This window comes from Ceratotherium simum, chromosome 8 (assembly GCF_057802395.1).
Source record: "Ceratotherium simum simum isolate JZ-2026a chromosome 8, ASM5780239v1, whole genome shotgun sequence".
NCBI classification, from domain to species: Eukaryota; Metazoa; Chordata; class Mammalia; order Perissodactyla; family Rhinocerotidae; genus Ceratotherium; species Ceratotherium simum.
Window position 1 is genome coordinate 9,972,818 of NC_141907.1, and position 23,632 is coordinate 9,996,449.

A 23,632-nucleotide genomic window follows, 5' to 3' on the forward strand; every position below is an offset into this window, starting at 1 on the left:
AGGCGATACAAAGAAAAATAAAACAAAATCCTTACCTGTGAAGAGACTTCAGTCATCCTAGTTCTGATCATCTTTTACAATTCAAGAATTAGGCTGTTCTGATTTATGGTGGGATATGACATGTACTCAGGCCAAATGTGCCCTCAACTGGAGCAGAAGCACCTTGTTATGTCATTTTGACCAAGCCATTTTTGATAGAATGTTCTCCATAATCATCTCTTTAGATAACTGTTATCTCCCATTCAAATGTCAGGCCTTTGAGGATCAGGACTACATTCTATTCATGGTATGTTGCAGATGTTTAATAAATATCCATATTCATAGAATGACCAATTGGATTAATGAATGCATCTCCAAAATTTAAACTTTTATTAGAGCAAATCTCCCCTTTAAATCTTGATTTATTTTTTATTTATTTATTTTCTTTTGGGGGGAAGATTAACCCTGAGCTATCATCTGATGCCAATCCTCCTCTTTTTCTTAAGGAAAACTGGCCCTGGGCTCACACCCGTGCCCATCTTCCTCTACTTTATATGGGACCCCACCACAGCATGGCTTGACAAGCGGTGCATCAGTACGCGCCCAGGATCTGAACCTGCGAACCCCGGGCCACCAAAATGAAGTGCGTGAACTTAACTGCTACGCCACCAGGCTGGCCCCTAAATCTTGATTTTTAAAATACAGAAATTAATTTAAATGAACAAAATGGTCATGATCACATGCCTGTTAGACAATTCTTTCAAAAATGTGCATATCATCCTATTTTGCCAAGTTGAGGGCCAGAAAAGGACACAATGAAGTAAGTGCACAGAGACCAGAATAGCCAAGTTAAAGACAACAGGAAGATCAAGGTTGGGGAGTGGGGAAGATGTCCTCCTACAAACAGCATGTCTCAAATAGCAAAGGGCTCCCAAAAAATAGCATATCTCTTTCCCACCCAAGTTCTGAAGCAATTATACATAAAATAAAGATATTGGAAGATGGGAGATAAAATATCAACTTTATTACTCGTGAAAGCTAGATCTATGAGAAATTGGACTTTCTCACGATAACCCCAGATATATACAGCCTTACACAGCCCACCACAAGCTGTGCTGGACCACCATGCAGGAGGCAAATCTCTACAAAAATTGTCCTGCTCGGTGCAGCAGAGAGAGCAAGTTCTCCCTGTGGGAATCCGATTTACAAGAGAGAAAGGGGGAGAGAATGGGACCAGGTTATGTGTGTCCAGTTTCTCCTTCATAGCTTAATAATCACAAACACCTTCAGGAGGAGTTGAGTGAGGCAACTTGAGAGGCTAGAATTGTTACTCTTATGGATGTCTCTCCACATGTAGGGATGCGAAAGAACTGGCGGAAGCGTTCCTACTAGTCAACTCTTAGTCCTCAGAGGAGTTGGAGATGAGCAGAGCACCAGATCAAGCAGCTGGAGGCTTCACTTCTGAGAAAAGATCCACTTGAGAACAAGGGTCAATGCGTGATCCAAGATCAAAATGATCAGTGAGCTGGTTGACAAAAAGGCTCAAAATAAGCCCGAAACTCCAAGATCTCCTGGATAATTTCTGTTCCTGCGGATGCCTTCTCTTCTACTCTCCCTTTCTTTTCGCCAAGCCCTGACAACAATATATTTCCTCTGTTCTTACCATTAAAGAACTCTGAACTAAGTCATTCTCCCTATTCTTTTCATAATCAATTTCATATCCCTGCATATAGATGCATATAAAACACCATTTCATTTTAACCTTTTTTTTTTTATATTCGTGCATTAAGTGCAGATCTAAATTTCAAAAACCTCTTTAATTAGCATTGAATTTACTGTGTGGCAGTGAAGAAAGAGGTATACAGCTTCTTGTTGAGTTAAATGCTGTCAGGGCAACTGAAGGGAAAAAGGTATCAGGCATTTCCAAAGCCTCTATTCTGAAACTGCAGCAGGTTGACATTGATTAAAATACCACACATTGTAAAATGTGTGAAAGAAGATGAACTGGGGCCAGCAAAAATATTTTGTTCCCTCAGGTGAGTAAAATCTTGGATTACATGATTTTTGTGTATTCTAGACCTAGTTGGAGTTTATCCTAATTTGAACAAGGCATCATCTTTTCACACTAAAAATTGGCATTTAATTGCACAGCTCATGTCAGAACTACGAGGAATGGTGTTTCTATAATATGGATGGTCTTTTCTTAACTACAGCGCTGGGCTCTCCAGGGTCATGTGTTTCAGGAAATCACTTGCTTAAATGGCTCTGTTCTGTACTAGGGAAAGGAACAAACATTTGTTAAGTATTTAGCATATATATATTCTATTGGTTCTGTTTCTCTGAAGAACCCTGACTAATACACCAATCAAACAAAACATGGGAGTACGTATTGCATAGAGTATAAATACATGGCTGCCTCCTTTATCTTTCTTCTTAAGATCTTTATTGAGAAATAATTCACATAGTATAAAATTCACCTTCATACTATAAAATACACTTAAAGTGTATACTCCATTGATTTTTAATATATTCACGGAGTTGTGCAACCATCACCAGAGTCTAAGTTTAGAACATTTTCATCACTCCCCCAAAAATTTCATACCCATTAGCAGTCACTCTCCACCTCCCACTCTCTACCACCAACCCCTGGAAACCACCATGATTTTTGTCTCTACAGATTTGCCTATTCTGGACATTTCATATAAATGGAAGTATATAATTATGGTCTTGTGTGACTGGCTTACTTCACTTAGTATGTTTTCAACATTCATCCATATTTTGGCATTTATCACTACTTCATTCCTTTTTACTGCTGAATAATATCTCCTTTTATGTATAAAACATATTTTGCTTATTCATTCACCGACTGATGTACATTTAGGTTGTTTCCACATTTTGGTTATTATGAATAACGCTGTTATAAATATTTGCGTGCAAGTTTTTGTGTAGACATATATTTTCATGTCCTTTTCCCATATGTCTAGGAGTGAAATTGCTGGGTCATTCTCCTTTATCTTTGAGCAAGGGAAAAAACTATGGAGGTTGGGGGAAAAGAGGAGAATCCATACAGTTAGCGCAGTAACCACTGATCGTGCCATATCGTATTAGTTTCCCTTTGCTGCTGTAACAAATTACCACAAATTTAAGAGCTTAAAACAACACAATTTTTTTTTTTATTCTACAATTCAAGTCCAAAATGGGTCAGCAGGACTGCATTCCTTCTGGAGACTCCAGAGAAGACTCTGTTTCCTTCCCTTTTCCAGCTTCTTGAGGCTGCTTGCATTCTTTGGCTCATGGCCCCTTTCTCTATCTTCAAAGCCAGCAGCTCAGCATCTTAAGATCTCTCTCTCTGTCTCTCTCTTTCTCTCTGTCTGTCTGTCTGTATGTATGTATGTCTCTCTCTCTCTCTCACCTCTGCTTCTATCCTCACATCTCCTTCTCTCACTCTCCTGCCTCCTCCTTATAATAACCCTGTGATTGTATTGTGAACACCAAGATAATCCAGAATAATCTCCCCATCTCAAGACACTTAACTTAATCCCATCTTCAAAGTCTCTTTTTCCATGTAAAGTAACATACTCACACATTTTTAAGATGAGGACCTGGACGTCTTTGGGGGCAGGGGGAGACATTATTATGCCTACCACAGGGAGACTATCATAAATTGTGATTTTTTTAACAACTGATACTTTGCGGGTAGCATGTTCAGTCCATTGATATTATAAACTTGAATTATCCAAGAATAGAAATTAGAATTAATTTTGATTTTATAAAATGAGAGAAACGTTTGCAATTCTCACTTAGACAAATATGAATCTTAGTGCTATAGAACTGGCTAATCAAAGTGGTTATATGAATGGGCTCTTGGGTCAGACATCTAGGGATCAAATCCCAGCTCTGCCACTTACCAGCTAAGTGACTTTGGCAAGTTATTTAAATCTTCTATGCCTTAGTTTCTTCATCCATACAATGAAGACTATAAGAATATGATTTCATAGACTTGCTTTAAGAATTAAATAAGATAATACATGTAAAGTGCTTAGAACAGTACCAAGAATGTAATAAATATTAACACATTTTCATTATTGTAAAATTATCAAAAACCTTTTTTAAAGAGGATCAGTCAGCCTCAAACCATCTGAAGAAATGAATATGTGTTCCTCAAAGAGAGCTTAAGTGATTTACCAGGAAAATCTCCAGCTTTGTTTCTTTGTAAGACTATTTTTCAGATTACCAATTTCTAAGATTCTGAGTCAAGCCAGCTGTCCTAGACCTGAAATGTTCAAATATTACTGGAGATCCTAAGCCTTATAACAGAGAGTAAGGCTAGAGGTCTTCATCTAACATCCCATTGTGACTTTAGTCCTCCCATATAGCACAACTGTCATAACTACCAGATTGACAGGTAACATTTACTGAGCACTACTACGTGTCAGCAACTCTTCACAGCATTTAACAAGAATTACCTCCAGCCCTGTGAGGTAGATAGTAATCTCCCTTTTATAGAGGAGGAAACTGAGGCCTGGAGGGTTTAAGCATCTTGCTCAATACTTCACAAACTGGCAAGAAGCAAATCCAAGTGTCTAAGTCTGATCTCTTCTTCTCAGGTGTGTGGATCTTCCCATTAGTTAGACCATGAATGTTTGGCCGAGAGCAGTCTCTGGAACCAGCCCACCTGGGTTCAAAGTATGGCTTTGTGACATGTGCAAGCTGGGTAACCTGAGGCAAATTGTTCAACTCCTCTGTGTCTCATCTGTCAATTGGTCGTGGACCTCTACCTAATGCGGTCTCTGTGAGGAGTAGATAAGACCCTGTTGACGACATTTAACACATTGCCTCACCCACACAAATTCTCAATAAGTGCTTCCAAGTCGGAATTGGTTTCTTTTGTAATAGGTTCTGCGTTTTAAATATCTTTAAAAGTAGAAAAAAATTAATTCTATGCTCAATCATATTCCCTGATATTTGCTTTTAAACTTGTGTTTAGTCCTCAACAGCATTTCTATGCATTTTCTTACTCATTCATTCATTTGTACATTGTCTTATTTCTTCAATAAAATGTGTTGACCCTCCAGCATAAGCTAAATCCTGTATCCTAGGTTCTCACATCCAATCCATATAAAACCCCCCATGCAAATGATATTATTGTCTCCATATTTCCAGTGAGGAAATTGGGACTCAAAAATGCTAGACGACTGTGGCAATAGGTTCAGTCCCGGGAAGCAGGAACTCCTTCTCCCACTCAGCAGACATTCACTGCATCCTTTTCTCTGTTGGATTGTGGGATGAGCACAGACTGAGCAAACACAACTGACCACGAGGTCTGCTTTGGCCACTTGCCAGCTATTGACCTTCAATGGTGTATTTAATCTAAGTCTCATTTTTCTCATCTATAAAATAGAAACAATAATATCTACCATCCAAGGTTGTTGTGTGAATAACTTAGTGTATTGGCATGCCTATATGAGATTAAGTGTTCAATAAATGGTTACTTTTTGTTATCATTTACGTCTATTTATTACTTTCTTTGTAAAACTTAACCTGCTCTTTCTAATGAAACACTAATATGCTCTTTGTATAGAATGCATTAGGGAAAACCTTTCATCTACGTTTTTTTAAATTTTAATATAAATGATGAAAAGGTAGCCTGGAACATTTTACACATCTGTTATAAACTCCTGGGAGTTGTCTGGAAGAAAAGACTTGAATCCAAAGCAGGTGGCTGGGCAGGACATATTGGTCTGTATGAAGGGTTGGACTTCCCTCAAAAGCTCACAAACTAAGGAAAAAGTCCAAGGGAACTGTGAGAAAACAGTAATTAATGACTACAAACACAGCTTCTAGTCCTCATGGTAAAGTTTCTGTACAGAGCCATAAAGAGATCAATTCCACATTTTAAATTCTCCCCCTAACTCCAAAGCATCATTAACCAACAGGAGTAAAGCCCTACTAGCACAGAATACTAACCATGAGTCAAATGTACTAGGCATTTTTTGTGCATTATCTCATTTTTTATCCATACAACTGTTATGGGTTGAATTATTTCACCCTCAAATTCATATGTTGAAGCCGTAACGCTCAGTACCTCGGAATGTGATCTTATTTGAACATAAGGTCCTTGCAGATATAATTAATTAAGATGAGGTCATTAGAGTGGGCCCTAAACCAATATGACTTATGCCCTTTTCAAAAGATGAAATTGGGACACAGACACACACACAGGGAAAACATCATGTGAAGATGAAGGCAGAGATTGGGGTGATAATTCTACAAGCCAAGGATCACCAAAGAGTGCCGGCAAACCAACAGAAGCTAGAAGAAAGGCATGGAACAGATTTTTCCTCACAGCTGTCAGAAGAAAGCAACCCAGCCAACACCTTGATCTTGGACTTCTAGCTTACAGAACTGTGAGACAATAAATTTCTGTTGTATAACACACTCATTTTGTAGTATTTTGTTATGGCAGCCCTAACAAAGTAACACAACAATCCACAGAGGGTGGTATTATTATTCCCACTTTTTGGAAACTTATGCTTAGAAAATTTGATTGTCATGCCCAAGGGACCACAGCTACTGATTGACAAAGTTGGTGGGTGAGCCTTATTCCAAACTCCATGCTGCCGGGCATTGTGGGTTCCATTTTCTTCTTTCTTTCCAAGTTGTTTTTTTCTGTGTGTGTGTGAGGAAAACTGGCCCTGAGCTAACATCCGTGCCGATCTTCCTCCATTTTATATGGGACGCCGCCACAGCATGGCCTGACAAGCGGTGCGTCGGTGCACACCCGGGATCCGAGCCCCCGGGCCGCCAGCAGCGGAGCGCACGCATTTAACCGCTATGCCATGGGGCCGGACCCGCCTTCTTTCTAATTTTTACGAAGAGAAAGGATAGCCTTTGTTATAATACTGCACTGGGTAGCTAAACTTTCTCAGAAACCAAGTATGTTTTGTAGAATACTCATTTACACCCCCAAAGACTCTTGACCTGCCCCATGAGAAACATCACAACACTTCAATAATAATAACAAACATTTAAACAGTACTTCATAGCACTTACTGCTGTTGGCTTAGGTTTTCACAGGAACCCCTGTGAGGAGGTGTTGGCATCCCAGAGGAGGAACACACACAAAGAGGTGGCGGGATTTGCCAAAGTGAGGCAATAAGTGTGTGGCCAAGTCAGGACTGAAACCAAGGGTTCCTAGTCCACCATGTTGCCTTTCTACTGTGAACACAAGATTTACCTGCTTCTTCTGCATCTGATATATCTGCTTCTTGCCTGGAAAGCAGGAAATGTACTGGGCAGTCCAGGTACCCTATTAGAAAAAGCATGGCCTTTGGAGTTGGACAATATGAGGTCAATTCTCAGTTACCTTGAGAAAGACCCTCAGTCTCTTTAACTGTAAAGTGGACCATTGTGTTTAATGAGATAAACTATAAAAAGTGTCCTGCAGAGAATCCTGCTAACTAAGTTACATGGCACTATTCCAAAGAATACCTGGCTTAAGCCCAGCTTCACCATTTATTCACGGTGCTATCTTGAGTTCATTTCACCTTCCTTTTCACATCTGTTAACTCACATATACCCAGACTGTTGTGTTGCATGGATGCAGTAACACTTTCTAGATTTCATTTACATTAAAACGAAGGAATTAATTATAAGGAATCTGAAGAGATATAAAAAATTCCCAGAACATAGAAGGGATTAAATAAATATTTGCTTAATGAATAAATACTACTACACCCCACCCTACCTCTAAGATTCAAAAGAACCTGTTGTGATGGACATAAAAAAGATAGACTTCACCTAGCCAGTATCTGCTTTGGTGAGAAAAGGAAGACAGAGCCAATTTACTCTGGAAAATTAGAAACCATAACCACTACTTTGATCAATAAGAACATCTCATGTCTTAGTTGTAATTTTAACTAAAATCCAAAAGTTTCATTAAAAAAACCCTCTGGGCAATTCCTTTTAAGCTAACTGTGAAGTTAATTTTAAATCCTCTCATCCCCTACTTCAATATTACTACAAATAAAACATCTTTTAAACCATGTTCTTACGCAAATATTTTTTAGAAACACATATGTGAATTTGTCTCGGAGGAGTTGTATTAAAAATGTTGAAATCCATGTCTAATCTGGGTTTGATATCTGATAACTGGAGAAGCTAGAAAGACATATCTCATAGTTTTCCTTTGGAAACCAACCTTGAATGATCATTGACTGTTCAAAGTCAATACCTATTAATGCTTGTACATATGGTATTAATTCCACATTAATTCTGTCAAAAGTGATATCATAGTTAGAAGTTCCAAATGATGACATCACTAAAACAACTTGGTTTTCATGAGCATGGGACCAGCCAGTGCCAAAATCCAGTTCAATCTATTCATCCGTCTATTCTGACAAGTTCAGTTTAATTAGTTCATGGCCTCATAACGAACAAGAGACTGGCTTTCTGTCCAATTGCCAGAGCCATTTCTATTCTCTTCAACTTAAGTGCCAAATGCTTACACTGCTTTGCCCAATTTATACCTTTGCCTATAATTACTGGTCCCCAAGGTGTGATTGTCCTTTTTCATAAGAGTTTGTGCAGCTGCCAACATGAAGTTGTAAATAAATTGTAATACCGTTGCTATGAGGTGTAAAAATCCCACAGCTCATATCCAGAGCCTTGTATAATAAACTCAAGTAAACATTCCATTTCCTGCAAGTGATTGTGGTCTGTGACTAGATTTAGAAAACAGGGCAGTAAGTCATCTTTCTTTAATGAGTCGTTGAAAACAAAGTCGTATCCCGTGAAACTAAAACCTGTCCTTGACGAAAACAAACAGCTTATTTGTAAAAGAAATAAGAGGGACAGGTTTTTCTTTAGCTCGTGATCTGAGTTCCATTTTTTTATTCACAAAGTGCTTAAACAAAGCAACCCTGCTCTCCCAACAGCAACCACTGCCAATCAAGTATGAGAAATTGGTTTTCTAACAAGGAAGACAATGTGCTGTAGGAGCAAAGAATGAGAGAATCAAATGTAGAGGGACCAGTTTGATGGCTCACTCTTCTACTTACTAGCTGTGTGACCTTGGTCATTTAAAATCTTTCCCTCAGTTTCTTCAGCTGTACCTTGAGGAGAATGATTCCTACTAAATGGGGTTGGTGCCATCACGAAATGAGATAATTAAACACAAAGCACCTAGCAACAGTCCTGTCCAACAGTAGGTGACACAGAAATGGTCATTTATTCCTCCTTTTCCTTTGTAATAGACAGAAAACCTGCATTTCTTGGTTTTCACTGGACCAACTCCCAGCCTACTGTGTAGAATGTGCTGCAACTGAGGAGCAAGCCACATTTTTTCCATCATCGCTGTTCTTAAAACCCCTGATAATGTTTTCTTTTTAAATTGCCTCAATGCCAAAATGATACCTTAACTACAAACTATAGCAATTTCTAAAATTCATTATGACTATTGGAAATTTTCTCATTTTATTTTTTTATCCAAAAGGGTTCATTGATTATTTTCCTGGCTTAATTATAACAGAACTTAAGAAAATTTAACACTTCATATCAGATTTTGTCCTGTGGAACTCAGAGAGACCATGGGTTCAACTTTAACATTAAATAAAGTTTACATTAGAACAAATTAGGTCAAGAGGTAATCACTGACTAAGGTCATTGCGTGCCCAACAATAGCTCAGATCTTATAGTGGAAAATTAAATTAATCAAGATTAACAATTCATTCCTATATGTGGCAAAGACCATTAATGCTGCCAAATATACACGGTTTCTACAACCACGTATATTTCCCAGCCTCCCTTGTAGTCAGTTTGGGGCCATTTGACTAGTTCTGGTGAATGGACCATAATTGGAAGTGATGTATGTTACTTTCAGTTAAAGGAAGTTGAGAGTCAGTGTGTGTCCTCTGTCTCTCTCTTCTCCAGCTACAGAGACACTGGAAAACATACCAGATGACATAGTACAAGACGGAGTAGAACCAGATTATAGAATTTTGTGCCAATGAGAGATTAAATATTATAATATTAAATATATGGGTGTTGTTTGCTACAGTCTTTTGTGTTAATCATATGTGCCTTTCTAATAGATCATAGTTCAGAGTTCGCTTTGCTTTGGGTTCTAGAGAGTTTATCCATGGTTTCCCAGCCTTTACCAGATGCTGGGTATAATTGGGATCACATTCACAGTCTTCCCTTGAAAAAAACACCTCCCCATTAAGTTGTACTTGGGCTTCCAAGGAATGTTTCCTATTTACAGTTACCAGGGGAACTCCACCAGACAAAGCATCATTTAAATAACCACAGCCTTCTCAAGTGGGTACCACTTTCACTTCTACTGGGTCCTACCACATCTGCCGGGCAACATATTCTCCCAAAGCCTCAATGTCTGTATTAGTGTCCTATAGCTGCCATAACAAATTACCATGAACTGGGTGGCTTAAAAGAACAGAAATTTATTGTCTCACAGTTTTAGAGGATAGACGTCCAAAATCAAGGTGTCAGCAGGCTGCACTCCCTCTGGAAGCTCCAGAGAAGAATGCTTCCTTGCCTCTTCCAGCTTCTGATGGCTGCTGGTGTTCCTCGGCTTCCTAGCTTTGTATCTCTGCTTCATCTCCACATCATCTCCTCCTCTGTTGTACTGGATTGTCTCTTTTAAGGACACTTGTCATTGGATTTAGGGCCCATCCAGATAAGCCAGGATGATGTCTTCATCTTAAGATCCTTAACTTAGTGACATCTGCAAAAATCCTCTTTCCAAATAAGGTAACACTCACAGGTTCCAGGAATTGGGACTTGGATATATCTCTTTGGAGATTAATTTTAGACCTACTAAAACGCCTTCTATGCTAATATGAGCAACACAGAATACTCCCTCCATATGTTGCCTTCTGATAGCAGGTTCTAAAGCAGAGCTGCTTTGCTCCTCAATGTCTTAGAGTTTTAGTTACAGAAGGATAAAATGTTCTTTTAGTTTCTCACTAGTAGCTCTCTCATTTGCCTGTGACTTGGACATAGGCCAAGAACAAACGGATCAGCAGGACTTCGTTTGACACTGATTGTCAAGGCTGTGTCTTCAAGCCAAAGTTTTCTTTATGAAGAACATTTCCTCCCCTAGAAGACACCTAGTTCCCTCAGAGCCAGCCCACCTAGAAGTTTACTAGCCCTTCACTAGGATTTTGACTTCTAGGAATACTCAAAGTATAGACTCAAACCTGGACCCCAGGTACAGTTAGTTAATTTCTATCTCTCAGTCCAATGAGACTCTGAGATCTTTGTAACTAGAGGTACTCATCTCTCTTTTCTTATCTCTCACTGTAGATGTTTATTGACTTTAACTAAAGTGCACTAAATTGACAAACTAATAATGTAACATTTCAAAATCACATATTGAATCATCAATATCCCCATCTTGGATAATTGGTACTTCTATGACTATGATTGTAATAAATCAGAACAGAAATTGACCTTAAATATGTCATCAAGCCTTTCATTTGATAGATGGAAAAACTGATACCCCAAAATGGTAAGTGACTTACTCAAGACCACCCAGCTATCCAATAGTGAGACACAACTACCAGTTTATTTGTTGGAAGTGTCCAAGAGCATTAGTTCCTGGTTAGAAAACCTGAGTTTGAACCCAAACGCTGACACTTACTAACTGCTGGAAACTCTTCTAAAAGAAATCACATCACCTTTCTCAACCTCAGCTTCTTCCTCTGCAAAATGGAAACAGATACCATCCTTCTGACCATCTGTGCAGCTCAAGTAACGTAACACAGGTAAAAAATGTCTTGTAAACTGTCCCCAACCAGGATGAGTTCCTTAAGAATAGAGAGCATCCGTTATCCTTGATTGCCACTCCAGTACATAGCTCAGGGACTGACACATGAACAGTTTACAGGGCAAACTGAGCCAGTGATCAAGTTAACCAATTAGATAACAAATACTCATGTTGTAAAAGTAAAGAGTAGTGTTACCTTCATATAAAAAGAGACTGTATAAAAATAGAGATTAAGGGCATTGGCTTTGGAGCCTGGGTGCCTGGATTCAAATCCAAGCTTCACCACTTACTAGCTGTGCCACCTAGGGAAAATCACTTAGCCTCTCTGTGCTTCAATTTCTCATCTGTAAAAGAAGAAGAGTACTGGTGCTCACTGCATACAGTTACGGTGAGAATCAAATAATACAAGACCTGGCACAGAGTGACTACCAATACGTATTTTATTATAAGTTTCACATTTATATTGTTTCCTGGAATGTGTTCTAGTCTAGCTTCCCTTTGTTTGCGTTTTCAATCCAATTTTGGCACTTTGCCATTATCATGAGTTTCCATATGTTTTATCTCATTTTGAATTATTAAAAGAAAGTGAAGATCATAGAAATCTTTGTATTAACTTATGAATGCTCACTGTAACAAAAGGCACACAGATAGCCAAGGATAATACATCAAGATTACATCATGCTGCATCAAAGCAGCCCTCTGATACTGTGGAAAAGCACAGCTTTGAAAGGAGACGCCAGAGTATTAGGCACATCACAAATGAGATTTTCATAAGCTCACCCCAGAGTGATGCGATTTAACCTGTGGTTCTCACTTGGTCTCCTAGTACTCCTTCAGGAATGCCATTGTCTATTTAATCTGTCCTCAAAGCCCGTAATACCATAATTTTATTGGCAACAAATGACTACGTGTTTATAACCCAAAGCTACCACCGCGGCTAAAGAGAGTGATTCGCCCTCCCTACCTCTCTTGCTTGGCACTTTTCCTGGAACGCCCTTCGTCCACTTCTTCATCCATCTAACTTAGATTTTATCTTCAAATTTCAATGTAAGTGTCCCTGTCACTTCAAAAAATTCTCCACTTACTCCACACTCTTAGCTATAAGATCCAGAAAGGAGAACTTGATTCTTCTGCATCTTTATATCTACAGTAACAGCACAGTGCTGCTAGGTTGTAGGTACTCAGAAACGTCTTTTTGAATGAAACATGAATCCATGAAAAAAGACTTTTGGGTTATTTTAACAAGCAGGAGAAGTCCTAAATTTTTAAAGAAAAATATATAAAGTAAAAATTTGAAATTTAAAAAAATCTTAATTCTTTTCCTGATAATTGGGAAAAGATCAGTATTATTTGAGATTATCAATCTAGCTTGTGGAATACTGATGTTCTGTGGAAATATTGATTAAGACCAATTGAATCAACCTATCCAAAACCACATAGAACAGATAAAAGGGTGAAGTGTGATCAACTTAACAAAAACTGACAAATATGTTGTTCTTACCACTACTCAAACCCAATGCCCACTCTCATCAAGGCATAAAGGTGAGAAAAATAATAACTAACGTGTTCTTGGGCCTCCTATGCTTCAAAGTCTATAAATCCATTCTCTCTACCCATCACAAAAGCCTTGCAACTTGAACGTTATCATTCTTATTCTAGAAATTTAAAAACTTTAAAATTAATAAAAGTTAAATAAATTACCCAGAGGTACAGAGCTAGTGAATGGAGAAGCTATAATTTGAACTCACATGCATTTGATACAAAGCCCATGTGCTTTCTCCACCACCTCAGGTTTCAATAGGTTGGAGAGCAGAAAACTAACGCAGAATTTGAAATTATCATCTGTTTGGACAACATCCGTACAGATAATCAAAATTTAAATATTCAGCAAAACTATGTTTTAAAAGAACAAATAGAATTTTAGAACTATGACAAACAGAACAGATCAGAAGCCCGTTATACAGATGTAAAACTAAAGTCTAAGAAGGTTAATGAGCTAGTTTAAAGTCATATTACTCTCAATTTTTTACACACGCTTTTACCAATGCATTCATTCAATAACTAATTCATCAAGAATTTTTGAGCAGGTATTTTTCTAGTCACTGGAAACACAGGGATAAATAAGAATGATCCCAACCTTCAGGAATTTTGCAGTCTGTTAAAGTAGACAGGCACATAAATATATAATGATAATACCGTGTAACATAATACTCATAGCAGGGCATTCCTTTTCATATTTCCCTAGACTGCCTTTATTGCTTTTTAGCCCTCTAGTCTCCTCTCTCACACCCCAGAGCTCCTGGGAATATCCAAAATACTGGAAATAGTGATCCATCACAAAGTTAGTTTCATACAACTAATTATCCTAGCACTATTAGAGTGGAATTTTATGATATTATCTGTCCTCCTTCTTCCCCTCCTCTTGGTAATTTCCTTTTTGCAGAGCCATATCACTCTCATAGAAACTATCAGATTTTCCATAACCCTATCTATACCTCCTTCCTGCTACAATTATTTTGACCAAGTAAGAGCACCTGACAACAGTCAGAACAACAAGAAGCTTCTCTAGAACTTTTGGTTTTGGGACCAGACACATCAAGACTAGTCTCTCTGCTGGGCAAATGATGTAAGATGTAAATCTCAGGGGCCTTCAGTAGCATCTGACCCACTTTTGGAAGAGAGCATATGTACATCTAGAGTCCCCTATGTCTACCTACCTAGTTGCTATCATCTCTTAGATATCTCCAAGCTACTCCAACTCTATATGCCCAAAGCCAGACTCACACTCTTTGCCCCAAACCTGGTCATTTGCCAGTGTTCATTGTGGTAATGAATAATACTCTAACCCACTTAGTTACGCAAGCAGACACTTAGGATTTATCTCAGGCCTCTCCGTCTTCATTACTTCTCATACCCCACTATTACTTGTCTCTGTAATCACTCCTAAATAGTTCTTTTCTCTGTCCACGTTTCTCCATATATATCACCCTTAAGCTCAAGCTACAAAAAGTTCCTAACTGACCTACCTGCTGCCACTATTGCTCTCCTACAGTCCATTCTTCAGGGAGGAGTCAACTTTAATCATTCCAGTCTCACGTCTAAAATCTTCCAATCTTTCCCCATAATTCTTTGAATAAAGCAAAGTCCTACAACTATCTGTGCTTCATCTCATGTCACTCTCTTCTTTATGCTCAAAAGTAACTACCTAATTTACAACAGGACTTTTGCAAATGATATTAACTACTACATCTCAGCTCAGTCATCTCTACCTCAGGGGAAATATCTCTCACCTCCATGACCACGTAAAATCCCTCATCATCAGTTCTTATAGCACCTGTATCTTTCAAAGAACCAGAGCAACCTGAACTCTGCTTAGGTATCATACCACAGTTTGAGTGTTCCATTTACTTGTGTGATTATCTAAATAAGGTTAATCTCCTCCACCAAACTCCACAAGGTAAGGACCAGGTGAGTAGGGACCAAGTTTACTTTCTCTCTTCATCATGTCCCTAGACTCTATCACAGTGGCCCACGCAATGCACTTCAAAATATCTGTTGTACAAATGAATCCAAAATATTACATTGTGACTCAATTTACTCTATATAATTTATTCTGATGACAGTAGAAAATTATGAGTATTTTAAAAAGATTGAAAATGAAACAAACTTTTTCAAACAAGCCATTATCTAAAGAGACAACTCTACTATACTTTACAAAATCTATGCAAGTTCTCCTTCCCCCAAATATTTGCTCTGTGCTAATTCCTGCCTTGCTAAATCAAGGATTATTCTACTGGGCACCAACATCAGGAAACTTCTTGCAGAAACCATCTTTACCTCTCTGGATTCTACTCAACTCAACAACTATTTATGGAGTACCTAGCACTCTAAGTGTGGAGGACTCAGGATGAATAAGCCCTGTCCCTAGTGATCAATATGCTCATAATTAGTAGAGGTCCATGTGATCACTCTCCCTGGCCCCTCTCTCAGGTACCTGCTCCCATTTCAGCTGTGTTATTCAGTAATAAAAGCTATAATAAAAAAGTGCTGTTGACAGGGTTGCTTCAGGTGGAAACCTAACCAGTGCTGGGACAGTCTTTATAAAACAAAAACAAATATCTAGGCAATTTCTCTAAGTTTTCCTTTAAAAAAATTAGGAATTCTTTAATCATGGGTGAGCTATGTGCTAAATGCAAAGATTCATAGTGAAAATAAGAGAAAATACATAGTTTAAACAACTCCTTATAACAAGCTGATTGTCAAGGGACAAAATGCTTACCTTTATTATCAGTTTAAAATGTCTGTGTATTGACCCCAACACTACACCTGACTTATAGCCATTATTAAACACATCTTCACTGAATAAATAAACAGATGAATGAATGACTGGTTGCCTTGTCATGCTGTCCAGAGACCTAAGCATCATTGTAGGAGTACCTCCTGGTTCCCCAAATACCTCTATGAATCCTATGTTGCTATCAAGTAGATGCACCTGGAAAGGAGCAATTTTGGTGACTTTAAGAGTAAAGATTCTGTTCCCAAACTTCTGGCTGATTTTATGGCTAAGAAGTTTCCATTGGATCCATTAATAACTCATGTTTTACCTTTTGAAAAAATAAATGAAGGATTTTACCTGCTTTACTCCAGAAAGAGTCTATGTAGCATCCTAACATTTTGAGACCATACAAATGCCTTTCCTTGTAGCAGCCTTCTGGCTCCTCCATCATCTGGAACATCAGCCAAATAACATCGTTAATTCTGTTCTTCAGAGATGCTATTAATAAATTACACATGGGAATTTTCTAAAAGGAAAAAAAAGCATACAGATTTTATTAGAAGACAGTGCTACATCTACTGGAGTAAATACACTAGGAAGAAGAGGGAGAGATTTGGCCTGCAGGGTGCTTGGTGTGGTGGGACAAGCACTGGACTGAAAGTGCAGACAATTTCAATTTAGTCCTGGCTTTACTACTAACATGATGAACGCGACCTTAGAAAAGCAATCAACTTCTCCAGGCCTCAAGGTCCTCTTCTCAAAATGAAAGAGTTACACTTAGAATTCTAAAACCCTCAACAGCTCTTATCTTCCATGACTTCCAAATCTCTTTGATATCAACTGCATTCTGGTTATTTCATAATCAACATGTCACAAGTCCCAACCCAGTTACCAGGTTGAAATATATACGGAACTTGTGAATTTCCGATTATCCGGAAGATTATCTTAAACTATTTTTGAAGTAGTTGGTCTTATGATACCACAAGAAACTTATACAGAAAAAAAAGCCAAAATCGTGTCTTGGCAAGAAAATGTTCATAATTACTAGACTCTCACCCCAGTATTGAAAATGAAAGTGGCTAGGGCAAAGCGTGCCAGAGACTGGGGCACTTCCCCTGAGCTTCACTTCAATATCAGGGGGAAGTCGGCTGGTAAACCATGGCAAAGATTGCTGCTGATACGCCCAAGAATAATAAGTGCCTCTACCTGATAGCAGTGAATAGTTTCTTCCAGCTGGCTGCAAGCATTTCCCTTTCTAAATAGCTTGAACCCTAACATTATACAGAGTTTGTAGATCTTGGGGGCAATTCTTGGAGTCTAAGAGAATGTTGCCTTGGATCGTTGAAATGCACTACAGTGAAAAGATCCAGTCTCCTTTCCACTAGCAGAGGGCACAGCTAATGCTATTTTGAATGGCCTTGTTTTTTAGGAAATGGTCCTGTCATTCAGGTTGAAGGATGCAGTTGCGTGACTAATTATGTTTTCCTTTGCAAACTACTTCACCATCCATTATGCAAAAGCCTTAATGAGCTATTTCTAGAGAAGGCATACCACATACAGTCTTCTCTATGAAAACATCCAGTGAATAAATTTAGAGCAAGGATGTCAGCTCCAATGCCATTTTCTCCAGTGGGCTTTCTCATTGGTAGACTTAATCTCTCTCTTTTTTAACTGCTATCAAGACTCATTGATTACTCTTCTATTCATACATTTAGATTAAAAAAAATTAGTTGAGGGGAGACCACAGATCACTCGGTTGTGGCATGACGTCTTTATTCTTATATTAAGATGAAATATGAATATTATCCCACCACAGACAAAATAGAAACAGGACTATTGATTCACAAGTAGCAAAGCTGATTTCAGGTACTATTGATAGTTATACGAATTGGCAGACTGTTTTTTTTTTTTTTTTTTTTTTTTTAATTTTTTGTTTATTGCAGTAACATTGGTTTATAACATTGTAAAAATTTCAGGTGTACATCATTGTACTTCTATTTCTGCATAGATTACATCATGTTCACCACCAAAATACTAATTACAACCCATCACCACACACATGTACCCAATTATCCCTTTCACCCTCCTCCCTCCCCCCTTCCCCTCTGGTAACCACCAATCCAATCTCTGTCCCTATGTGTTTGTTTATTGTTGTTATTATCTACTACTTAATGAAGGAAATCATACGGTATTTGACCTTCTCCCTCTGACTTATTTCACTTTGCATCATGCCCTCAATGTCCATCCATGTTGTCACAAATGGCTGGATTTCATCGTTTCTTATGGCTGAGTAGTATTCCATTGTGTATATATACCACAGCTTCTTTATCCATTCGTCCCTTGATGGGCACTTAGGTTGCTTCCAAGTCTTGGCTATCGTGAATAAGGCTGCAATGAACACAGGGGTGCATGTACCTTTGCAAATTGGTGTTTTCAAGTTCTTTGGATAAATACCCAACAGTGGAATAGTTAGATCATATGGTAGTTCTATCGTTGATTTTTTGAGGAATCTCCATACTGTTTTCCATAGCGGCTGCACCAGTTTGCACTCCCACCAGCAGTGTATGAGAGTTCCCTTCTCTCCACAACCTCTCCAACACATGTTGTTTCCTGTCTTGTTAATTATAGCCATTCTGACGGGCGTGAGGTGATATCTCATTGTAGTTTTGATTTGCATTTCCCTGATAGTTAGTGATTTTGAACATCTTTTCATGTGTCTGTTGGCCATCTGTATATCTTCTTTGGAGAAATGTCTGTTCAGGTCTTTTGCCCATTTTTTAATTGGGTTGGTAGTTTTCTTGTTGTTGAGATGCATGAGTTCTTTATATATTTTGGAGATTAAGCCCTTATCAGATGTATGGTTTGCAAATATCTTCTCCCAATTGTTAGGTTGTCTTTTCGTTTTGTTGATGGTTTCCTTTGCTGTGCAGAAGCTTTTTAGTTTGATGTAGTCCCATTTGTTTATTTTTTCTATTGTTTCTCTTGCCCGGTCAGATGTGGTGTTTGAAAAGATGTTGCTAAGACTGATGTCGAAGAGCGTACTGCCTATGTTTTCTTCTAGAACTTTCACAGTTTCAGGTCTTACATTCAAGTCTTTAATCCATTTGGAGTTAATTTTTGTGTATGGTGTAAGGTAAGAGTCTACTTTCATTTTTGCATATGGCTATCCAGTTTTCCCAACACCATTTGTTGAAGAGACTTTCTTTTCCCCATTGTATGTTCTTGGCTCCTTTGTCAAAGATTAGCTGTCCATAGATGTGTGGGTTTATTTCTGGGCTTTCGATTCTATTCCATTGATCTGTGTGTCTGTTTTTGTGCCAGTACCATGCTGTTTTGGTTACTATAGCTTTGTAGTATATTTTGAAATCAGGGAGTGTGATACCTCCAGCTTTGTTCTTTTTTCTCAGGATTCCTTTAGCTATTCGGGGTCTTTTGTTGTTCCATATAAATTTTAGGATTCTTTGTTCTATTTCTGTGAAAAATGTTGTTGGAACTTTGATAGGGATTGCATTGAATCTATAGATGGCTTTAGGAAGTATGGACATCTTAACTATGTTAATTCTTCCAATCCAAGAGCACGGAATATCTTTCCATTTCTTTGTGTCTTCTTCAATTTCTTTCAGAAATGTTTTATAGTTTTCGGTGTACAGATCTTTCACCTCTTTGGTTAAGTTTATTCCTAGGTATTTAATTCTTTTTGTTGCAATTGTAAATAGGATGGTATTCTTAATTTCTCTTTCTGCTACTTCGTTGTTAGTGTACAGAAATTCAACTGATTTTTGTATGTTGATTTTGTATCCTGCAACTTTACCATATTCGTTTATTACTTCTAAAAGTTTTCTGGTGGATTCTTTAGGGTTTTCTATATATAAAATCATGTCATCTGCAAATAGTGACAGTTTCACTTCTTCCTTTCCAATTTGGATCCCTTTTATTTCTTTCTCTTGCCTGATTGCTCTGGCTAGGACTTCCAATACTATGTTAAATAGGAGTGGTGACAGTGGGCATCCTTGTCTGGTTCCTGTTCTTAGAGGGATAGCTTTCAGTTTTTCACCATTGAGGATGATATTAGCTGTGTGTTTCTCATATATGGTCTTTATTATGTTGAGGTACTTTCCTTCTATACCCATTTTATTCAGAGTTTTTATCATAAATGGATGCTGGATCTTGTCAAATGCTTTCTCTGCATCTATTGAGATGATCATGTGATTTTTGTTCTTCATTTTATTAATGTGGTGTATTACATTGATTGATTTGCGAATGTTAAACCATCCCTGCATACCTGGAATAAATCCCACTTGATCATGGTGTATAATTTTTTAACGTATTGTTGTATGCGATTTGCTAGTATTTTGTTGAGGATTTTCGCATCTATGTTCATCAGTGATATTGGCCTGTAATTTTCTTTTTGTGTTGTCCTTGTCTGGTTTTGGTATCAGGGTAATGTCAGCTTCGTAGAATGAGTTAGGAGCTTCCCCCTCCTCAATTTTTGGAAGAGTTTGAGAAGGATAGGTATTAAGACTTCTTTGAATGTTTGGTAGAATTCACCAGGGAAGCCGTCTGGTCCTGGACTTTTATTTTTGGGGAGGTTTTTGATTACTGTTTCGATCTCCTTACTGGTGATTGGTCTATTCAAATTCTCTACTTCTTCTTGATCCAGTTTTGGAAGGTTGTATGATTCTAAGAATTTATCCATTTCTTCCAGATTGTCAAATTTGTTGGCATATAGCTTTTCATAGTATTCTCTTATAATCTTTTGTATTTCTGAGGTGTCTGTTGTAATTTCTCCTCTTTCATTTCTGATTTTACTTATTTGTGCCTTCTCTCTTTTTTTCTTGGTGAGTCTAGCTAAGGGTTTGTCAATTTTGTTGATCTTTTCAAAGAACCAGCTCTTGGTTTTATTAATTTTTCTATTGTTTTTTTAGTCTCTACTTCATTTATTTCTGCTCTGATTATTATTATTTCCCTTCTTCTACTGATTTTGGGCTTCTTTTTGCAGTTCCTTTAGGTGCATTGTTAGATTGTTTATTTGAGATTTTTCTTGTTTGTTGAGATAGGCCTGTATTGCTATAAACTTCCCTCTTAGAACCGCTTTTGCTGTATCCCATAAATTCTGGCATGTCGTATTTTCATTTTCATTTGTCTCCAGGTATTTTTTGATTTCTTCTTTGATTTCTTCATTAACCCAGTCGTTGTTCAGTAGCATTTTGTTTAATCTCCATGTATTTGTGGCTTTTCTGATTTTCTTCCTATAGTTGATTTCTAGTTTCATACCTTTGTGGTCAGAAAAGATGCTTGGTATTATTTCAATCTTCTTAAATTTATGGAGACTTGTTTTGTGGCCTAATATGTGATCAATCCTGGAGAACGTTCCATGTGCATTTGAAAAGAACGTGTATTCTTCGGTTTTTGGATGGAATGCTCTGTATATATCTACTAGGTCCATCTGTTCTAGTGTGTCGTTTAAGGCCAATGTTTCCTTATTGATCTTCTGTTTGGATGATCTATCCGTTGGTGTAAGTGGAGTGTTAAAGTCCCCTACTATTATTGTGTTACTGTCTATTTCTGTTTTTATGTCTGTTAATAATTGCTTTATATATTTAGGTGCACCTACATTGGGTGCGTAGATATTTACAAGTGTTATATCCTCTTGTTGGATTGTTCCCTTGATCATTATGTAATGCCCTTCTTTGTCTCGTTTTACAGTTTTTGTTTTAAAGTCTATTTTGTCTGATATGAGTACTGCTACCCCAGCTTTCTTTTCATTGCCATTTTGCGTGGAGTATCTTTTTCCATCCCTTCACTTTCAGTTTGTGAGTGTCTTTAGGTCTGAAGTGTGTCTCTTGTATGCAGCATATATATGGGTCTTGTTTTTATCCAGTCAGCCCCCCTATGCCTTTTATTTGGAGCATTTAGCCCATTGACGTTTAAAGTAGCTATTGATAAGTATGTACTTACTGCCATTTTTTAACTTTTCTTTTTTTTCCTCAGTGTTTAAGTAGCCCTTCTCTGTTCCTTACTTCTTCTATACAGAATTGATGGTCACTTTAGTTTGACCTCTGTCTGAAAGCTGTACTCTTTAACTCCCCTCCTCCCTCCTTTTATGTTTTTGATATCATATCCAACCTCTTTTTTGTGCATTTGTATCCATTACGTTCTAATCGTGGAAATAGATAATTTTTCCTATTTGTGGTCTTCTCTTTTCCCCTTAAATCAGTCCCTTTAACATTTCTTGTAACACTGGTTTCTTGGTGACAAACTCCTTTAATTTTTGCTTATCTGGGAAAATTTTGATCTCTCCTTCCATTTTGAACGATAACCTTGCTGGGTAGAGTACTCTTGGCTGTAAGTTTTTTCCTTTTAGCACTTTAAATATATTATGCCATTCTCTTCTAGCCTGTAAGGTTTCTGCTGAGAAGTCAGCTGATAGCCTTATGGGGTTTCCTTTGTATGTAACTTGACATTCTCTTGCGGCTTTTAGGATTCTCTCTTTATCTTTAATTCTGGACATTTTGATTATGATGTGTCTTGGTGTGGGCCTCTTTGGGTTTATCTTGTTTGGGGCTCTCTGTGCCTCCTGTACCTGGATGTCTGTTTCCTTCCTTAGGTTAGGGAAGTTTTCATCTATTATTTCTTGAAATAGATTCTCTGCCCCCTTGTCTCGCTCTTCTCCTTCCGGGACACCTATAACACGGATGTTAGTGTGCTTGATGTTGTCCCAGAGGTCCCTTAGACTGTCCTCACTCTTTTTAATTCTTTTCTCTTTTACCTGTTCACCTTGGGTAATTTCTTCTAGTCTTTCTTCCAGCTCACAGATCCGTTCTTCTGTATCCTCTACTCTGCTTTTGAGTCCCTCTAATGAGTTTTTCATTTCCAGGATTGTATTCTCCATTTCTGATTGGTTCTTTTTATATCTTCCATTTCTTTGTTGACATTCTCACTGAGTCCATCTATTCTTCTCCCCAGATCAGTGAGCATCCTTAACACTCTTAGTTTGAACTCTCTGTCAGGTAGGTTGCTCATTTCTGTTTCACTAAGTTCCTTTTCTGGGGTTTTGTCCTGTTCCCTTACTTGGAATGTATTCTTTTGCCTCTTCATTTTGCCTCTTTCCCTGTGCTTGTGTCTACGTATTAGGTAGGTCAGCTACGTCTCCTGCTCTTGGATAGGTGACCTTATGTAAGTGATGGCTTAGGAGGCTTCCAGTGTGCTTCCCTCAGTTCTCAACGTTCCAGGGGTGACCCCTATGTGGGCTACGTGTATCCTTCTGCTGTGGCCTGTTTGCTCTCCCTGTAGGCGCCCAGGGAGGCTGAGTTATGCTCCTGGCCAGCTGTTGTAATGCTCAGCTGCTTGTAGTTGTTGTGGGTCCTTCAGTCTCTTTATCAGCTGTGGGGAGCCCCAGCACAGTTGGCTGCAAGTTCTAATACCACATTTGTGTTGCAGTATTTCTTTTAAGTGAGTAGGCCCCCACCGTGGCAGGTTGTTAGGCTCAGGGCCTTACAATTGCTGTAAGCCTCTAGCCTATTAGGTCTCTTGTCAGCTCTCTGAGGATTGCAGCTGGGTGGGGCTGGCCTCAGGCACAGGAGCACCCAATT

The 23,632-nt window shown here is 38.3% G+C and overlaps 1 long non-coding RNA gene across 1 annotated transcript in view; it reads right to left on the reverse strand.

Moving 5' to 3' along the window:
• LOC147916386 (uncharacterized) overlaps positions 1 to 23,632 on the reverse strand; it is a 28,515-nt gene that overhangs the window by 3,835 nt on the left and 1,048 nt on the right. The window contains exon 2 of the long non-coding RNA XR_015552858.1: positions 16,398 to 16,566. This is a non-coding gene — a long non-coding RNA (uncharacterized LOC147916386). The remainder of the gene's footprint in view (positions 1 to 16,397; positions 16,567 to 23,632) is intronic.